Consider the following 6,030-nt stretch of genomic DNA (forward strand, 5'->3'; position numbering starts at 1 on the left):
CTCGTTTTCCTTATATGGAAACTTTTGCCCCGCCTTTCTTTAACACGTCAACAGAATTAATATTGAAAACATGTAAACATTTATTATTAATTTATTTTATTATATTCCTATGCTATTTATAGCACACCTGTAATTATTATTATTATTATTTAATTTTTTGTGGTTTATTTATATTTATGCACGTGTATTTTATTCACATCTTATTTTTATTATCTGTGTGTTTTTGTTGTTGTCTCTGTGTTTCGGAAGCTTGTGACACTAAAACAAATTCCTTGTATGGGCAAACATACTTGGCAATAAAGATCTTTCTGACTTTTGTCTTCTCAATATGAGGTTATATTGTGTGCACCATCTGTTTTTATCAAATATTGATTGATAGTTCTGGGTAACCACGGTAAAATTTTTACATTTAGTCATTTATCAGACACTTTTATCAAAAGCGGCTTACAAATGAGACCAATAGAAGCAATCAAAACCAACAAAAGGGCAATAATTATAAGTGTTTTGACAAGTCTTGGTTAGCCTATCACAGTACACATAGCAAATATAATATAATAAATAACAAAAAACACAATAGAAAAAGAACAGAGAATGCAAGTGTTAGAGGGTCAAGTGTTTGTTCTTATTCTTCTTAGAATAAAGAGGGCTAGAGGGTCAAATGAAGAAAACAAGAACCCTTAAGGGTCATTTTAAAAAAGTAAAAAGGATAGAAAATCATAGTGTTAGAGGGACCTTTTTATATAATAAATAAAAAGAAAACAAAAAATAGAATAGAAAAAAAAATAATTCTAATGTTAGGGGCTCCTTTTTCACAAAGTAAACAAGAATAGAAAAAGAATAGAGAGTGTTTTTTTTTTTTTTTTAGAATCTAGAATAGAGAGTTCTATGGTCAAATGAAGAAAACATGAAAACGTCACGTGAATGCAGCCTATTTCCAGCTAATTACAGGTTAAGACTATATTTCTTTAAACCTCCACTCAGGAAAATGTGTGTTATACTTGAAAAACATAGGCCTCTATATGATGTTGTGGTTTGTTTCCAGGCCTTTGCTAGGGAGCTTCTAGGTGTTATTAAGTGTTTGTATGTGGTTAAGTGTGTTGTGTTTGGTTTCTAGGTTAACTCAAATCGGTAACTCTGAAATGAGCAATAATGAAAGTGACGCTTCACTTCTTAGTAAACACTAAAGGAAGAAATCTAAATGTGGTTAGTTAAATGACCTTTTACTTTCTACCTTTTAAGAACCCCTTGATCTTTGGCATTGTTTTAGACTCATATTATTTCTAGCATGAGTTTCAAACAAATATGCCAATATGGATACAGCTTTATTTGTAAAATTCACACAGATTAGAAAAAAAAGCATTACGTAAGTAGGAGAATCCTTTAGCATGGATTCATATACAGTAGCTTTTAAACAGACAGAAAAGTGTGTCCCATTTCCTCTTCCCGTTGACCTCTGGTAGACATCATGTACATATATTTAGATATTCAGGTCACTCTCTACTAACTGAAAAGAGAACACCCTGTCTATGATTATAATGCTATAGACCACAATACCACCTTATTCGTTTTGCCATTAAGGTAATGCATGCATATCAAAAGCAAAGCATTACTGTCCCACCATAAATGTTCCTAACACTTCACATTGATTTCCACACATTTGGTCTCACAGGTCTTCATCTGAATCACTGTGGCTGTGCTGAAGAAGAAAGGGAGATGGATGGATGGATGTTAGGGATGGATGAAGGTGAATCAGTGGATGCATCACTGTGGAGGTTTGAGGATCTGAACGAATATGTGAAGCTGAAAAAGATGTGAACAGGTCAAGTTTGAATGCATATAAATGTATCTATATTTGTTATTTATATTAAATTATACTCTATACTGTTTTGCATACATATGAAATATAAATTATATGTATACGTATACATTTATATAGACATTAATACAAATATAAGCATATTATAATTATATAATATTAATATATACAATATGTAATATATATGTGTGTATATATATATATATATATATATATATATATATATATATATATATATATATATATATATATATATATATATATATATATATATATATATATATATATATATATATATATATATATATATAAGAATACTGTATTTTCATACATGTGAAATATGCATATTAATAAATGTATGAAAATATAAATATATTAAAATGCATATTATATAAAATATTAATGAATATGCATTCATGAAAATCTTTAGTTATACATAATGAAGCTGAATTAAAAAGATTTAAAAAATAGCTTTTTTTAGTCTAAGTGGGCGGGTCTTCACCAGAATGAACTGCTGTTTTGTGAGAACCTTTCATCCCTTCATTATTTAGACAGACTGTAAAAGTGTCAGTCATTAAGTTTTCATCTCTTTCTGTCTTTCTCTGTGTTTCTACACCTCTCACACATTGAAAACACAAGATACACATTCAGTCTCACTGTCAGTATGAAGGACGCTTGTGAACATGAGTCACTGTTGGCAGTGAAGGGAACATGATCTTATTAGTCATGATTATAGCAACGCTTCTTTCAGCACATTGTCCTGACCTCTGCAATTTCACTTCCTGGCTTTGGGGTTAAAGTTTCAATAGCTGGTAATGTTTCGGACCTCTAGTGCCAAGCTTTCCAGAAAAGTCAACATATGGATTACTGATACAGATCTACATAAAGAGAAATTAAATGATTTAAGGTATTTTCTTTTAAAAAATGTATCAAAATGAAATGAGTTTTTGCTTAAAACAAGGAGGAAATTTTTTTATCTTGTTTTCTTTTTGAATTTTAAAGTTTATTTTTGGCAGATATTTATTTTTATTTCAAGCACAAAAATAACACTTTTTTTAGGAAACTCGATTTAAAAAATAATAAGATTTATTAATGTTTATTAGAGTCTTCTGCTAAAAAAGTACAGTAAAAAATATTCAATTTTGAAATATTATTACAATTTAAAATAACAATTTTCTATTTGAATATAACATTTTTAATGCAATTTATTGCTGTGATCAAAGCATCATTACTTCAGTCATTATAATCATTATAAATCATTATAATATGCTATTATTATCAATGGTGAAAACTGCCTTTGTTGCTTAATATTTTGTGGAAACCGAGGTACGATTAAATAAAAAGAAACAATAAATGAATACCTTAATTCTGCAAAGATGAAAAGTGACAATGAAGCCATTTATAATGTTACAAAAATTAATAAATGCTTCTTTCCATTCATCAAAGAATCTGAAACAATCTTACATTTATTTGAGATTCAGAATTATTTCAGATTTTAACTCTTGTTTTTTCTGGAAACCATGATACATTTAATGATTTAAGAAATTTTGATATTTTTTTACAGGAAAACAAGACAAAAATACTAAGTAAGAAACAAATTTTGTAGCTGAGTGAAATAGAGAATTTAAAAATTAGGAAAATTGTGATTGTAAAAGTGTCCAAAAATCACCTATTCATCTTCAAAGATGCCATGACATGACTCGTAAAATCATCCTATTTATTTTATAAACTCATATGTTATGAACGATTTGTCCGTGAAGGTTTTAGTCACAGATTTGTTTAGCTATGAATCAGATTTTCCTGATGTTTGAAGTTCTTGGCCTCAACTGAAATATAATCGATTCCATCCCTTTCTTCTCAGACAGATACCCGAGGGAAGTTCACAAACGTTCACTTTCCTGTGAAAGGGCTTTTAATGGTGTCATGAGTTTGTTTCTGGTCATGAGACCCATGAAGGAGACCACAAGACCTCCATCAGGACCTCCATTAGTCCAGCAGGACTCCTCCTCTTCCCCTCATGCTCCGGATTAGCCGCGTTCCTCGGAAAGCCAGGCACGACGAGGAATTAGACACATGTTTCTCGATTCTGCAGCGCTTAATGGGTCGTTTGGCATGGCATCCGGTTTAGATTGGTTTGTTGTGGATTTCAGCATGTGACTGATGATAATATTACATAACCACGAAGCCAGAGGACTTTGAGGCATGTGAGGAAGAAATGTTTGTCACTTTCTTTCTTACTTTTATCAGCCCCCGGGTAAAAAACTGAATCTGAAAGTAACATCTGCTCAACAAGACATGTGATTCAATGCTGGAGATTCATAAAAGTTTGGAATAATAAAGTTTTTTTGAAGTTTTGAAGTCTTTTCTGCTCACAAAGGCTGCATTTATTCGATCCAAAATACAGTAAAGATTGTGAAATATTATTCCAGTTTAATATATATTGTATTTATAGCTGTGTATTTTCAGCATCATTCCCCCAGTCTTCAGTGATCTTCAGAAATCATTCTAATATGATGATTTACTGCTCAAGAAACATTTCTGATCATTATAATCAATGTTGAAAACAGTTGGAAACTGAGATATATCATTCAAAAGCTTGGGGTCAGTAAGATTAAAAAAGAAAACAAAAATTCAGCAGGGATGCATTAAAGTGATGAAAAGTGCCAGTAAAGACATATATATGAATATTATATTTTAAATAAATGCTGTTCTTTTGAACTTTCTGTATATTGAAAAATAAAATGAGCAAATCATCATATTTTCATGATTTCTGAAGATCATGTGACACTGAAAACTGGAGGAATGATGCTGAAAATACAGCGGAGCATCACAGAAATAAATTACATTCTAGCAGATATTCACATAGAAAAGCTTTATTTAAAATGATAATAATATTTCACAAAAATTTTCAATCCTTGGGGAACACACAGACTTGTTTCAAAAACACTGAAAAATCTTAGTTATTAGTAAAGTTATTCCAGATTTGTCTCCAGTATTGCAGAAGGCTCCAGCAGTGAGAGTTTTATACGGAGACAGGTGTGAGGTTCTAATCATCTTGCCATCTGTTCTTGTATTGCGGTCATGGAATGTCAGTCTTCCAGAATATTCCAACCATTCCCGGCCAGCCAATCACAGGGTCATCCAGAGTTCCAGTGAAATCCCACACTTTTGTGGTTTTGTTTTGCAATAAGTGCTTAGACCGAGTCACAGACTCACGTTTCTCGGCCAGCGCCTGGGCTAATGCTAATCTGAGAGATTGTGTTGACGGGGCTTTACAGATCTGTGTGAACCCCGTCTAACCCTGCAGTGTGAATTCAGTTCACAGCGTTATCAGTCTGTAAGCACACAATATGGGTTTCAACCAATTCAGCTATATGAAATGGCTATAAATAATCAGCGGCCCTGCCTTTTCCTCTTTCGTTGCACAATAAGGTACTCAACTTTTGCATAATCTGAAACAAAGGAGCTTTACTGTCAGTGGGAAAACAATGATCTCGGGCTGATTGAAGCATGATAACTACTTTGACTCATCAGAGTTTAATGTTTATGTTCAGCTAATGTTACGTGGCATTAATTATGCATGGTGACTCAACGAACGCAAGTCATTCACAGTTTGTAACTGAGACTCATCAGCAAGGAAAACTGTGCAATCTGTATTCTGGGCACGGATGCTGTTTAATTAAATTGGTGTTTGGCTATCTGCAATAACTTTACAGTCAGCAGTAAAAGCACGTCAAGTTCCAGTTTCTATCGTTATGATTGTGAATTCATTTTATTTTATTTTATTTGATCAAAATCGGTCAACACTCCCTATTCCTTGAAATCACTGGAATGAAAACATTTCTTACTCAGTAACCAACTTTACAACCAGCAGCTGATCACAATCCTGTGTCTGACAAACACCACACCCACACTCCCCAAACACACAACCACCCACGCACACACACACACACACACACACACACACACACACATTCACATGTAAAATCCATGCACTCACTCCTGTAAGGCTGAACGGCTTGCTTGGTGAACCATTCTCTCTCAATCACTCAGAATTACTTCACTTTGTTATTCTTCTGTATGTGTGTGTGTGAGTGTGTGTGTGTGTGTGTGTGTGTGTGTGTGTGTGTGTGTGTGTGTGTTTTCCCACTCTAATTCTCTCGGCTCAGTGAGTCACTGGCTCTTAAGGAGAAGAAATTCCATCCCCACCCTAA

At 32.9% G+C, this 6,030-nt stretch overlaps 1 long non-coding RNA gene across 1 annotated transcript; it reads left to right on the plus strand.

Moving 5' to 3' along the window:
- Nucleotides 1-2,246: 2,246 nt before the first annotated feature.
- LOC127941497 (uncharacterized) lies at nt 2,247-4,922 on the plus strand. The gene is made up of 2 exons (XR_008149044.1): nt 2,247-2,723; nt 3,678-4,922. It is a non-coding gene; the product is annotated as an uncharacterized LOC127941497 (long non-coding RNA).
- The last annotated feature ends 1,108 nt before the right edge of the window (nt 4,923-6,030 follow it).

The sequence above is a fragment of the Carassius gibelio genome, chromosome A21 (assembly GCF_023724105.1).
Source record: "Carassius gibelio isolate Cgi1373 ecotype wild population from Czech Republic chromosome A21, carGib1.2-hapl.c, whole genome shotgun sequence".
NCBI classification, from domain to species: Eukaryota; Metazoa; Chordata; class Actinopteri; order Cypriniformes; family Cyprinidae; genus Carassius; species Carassius gibelio.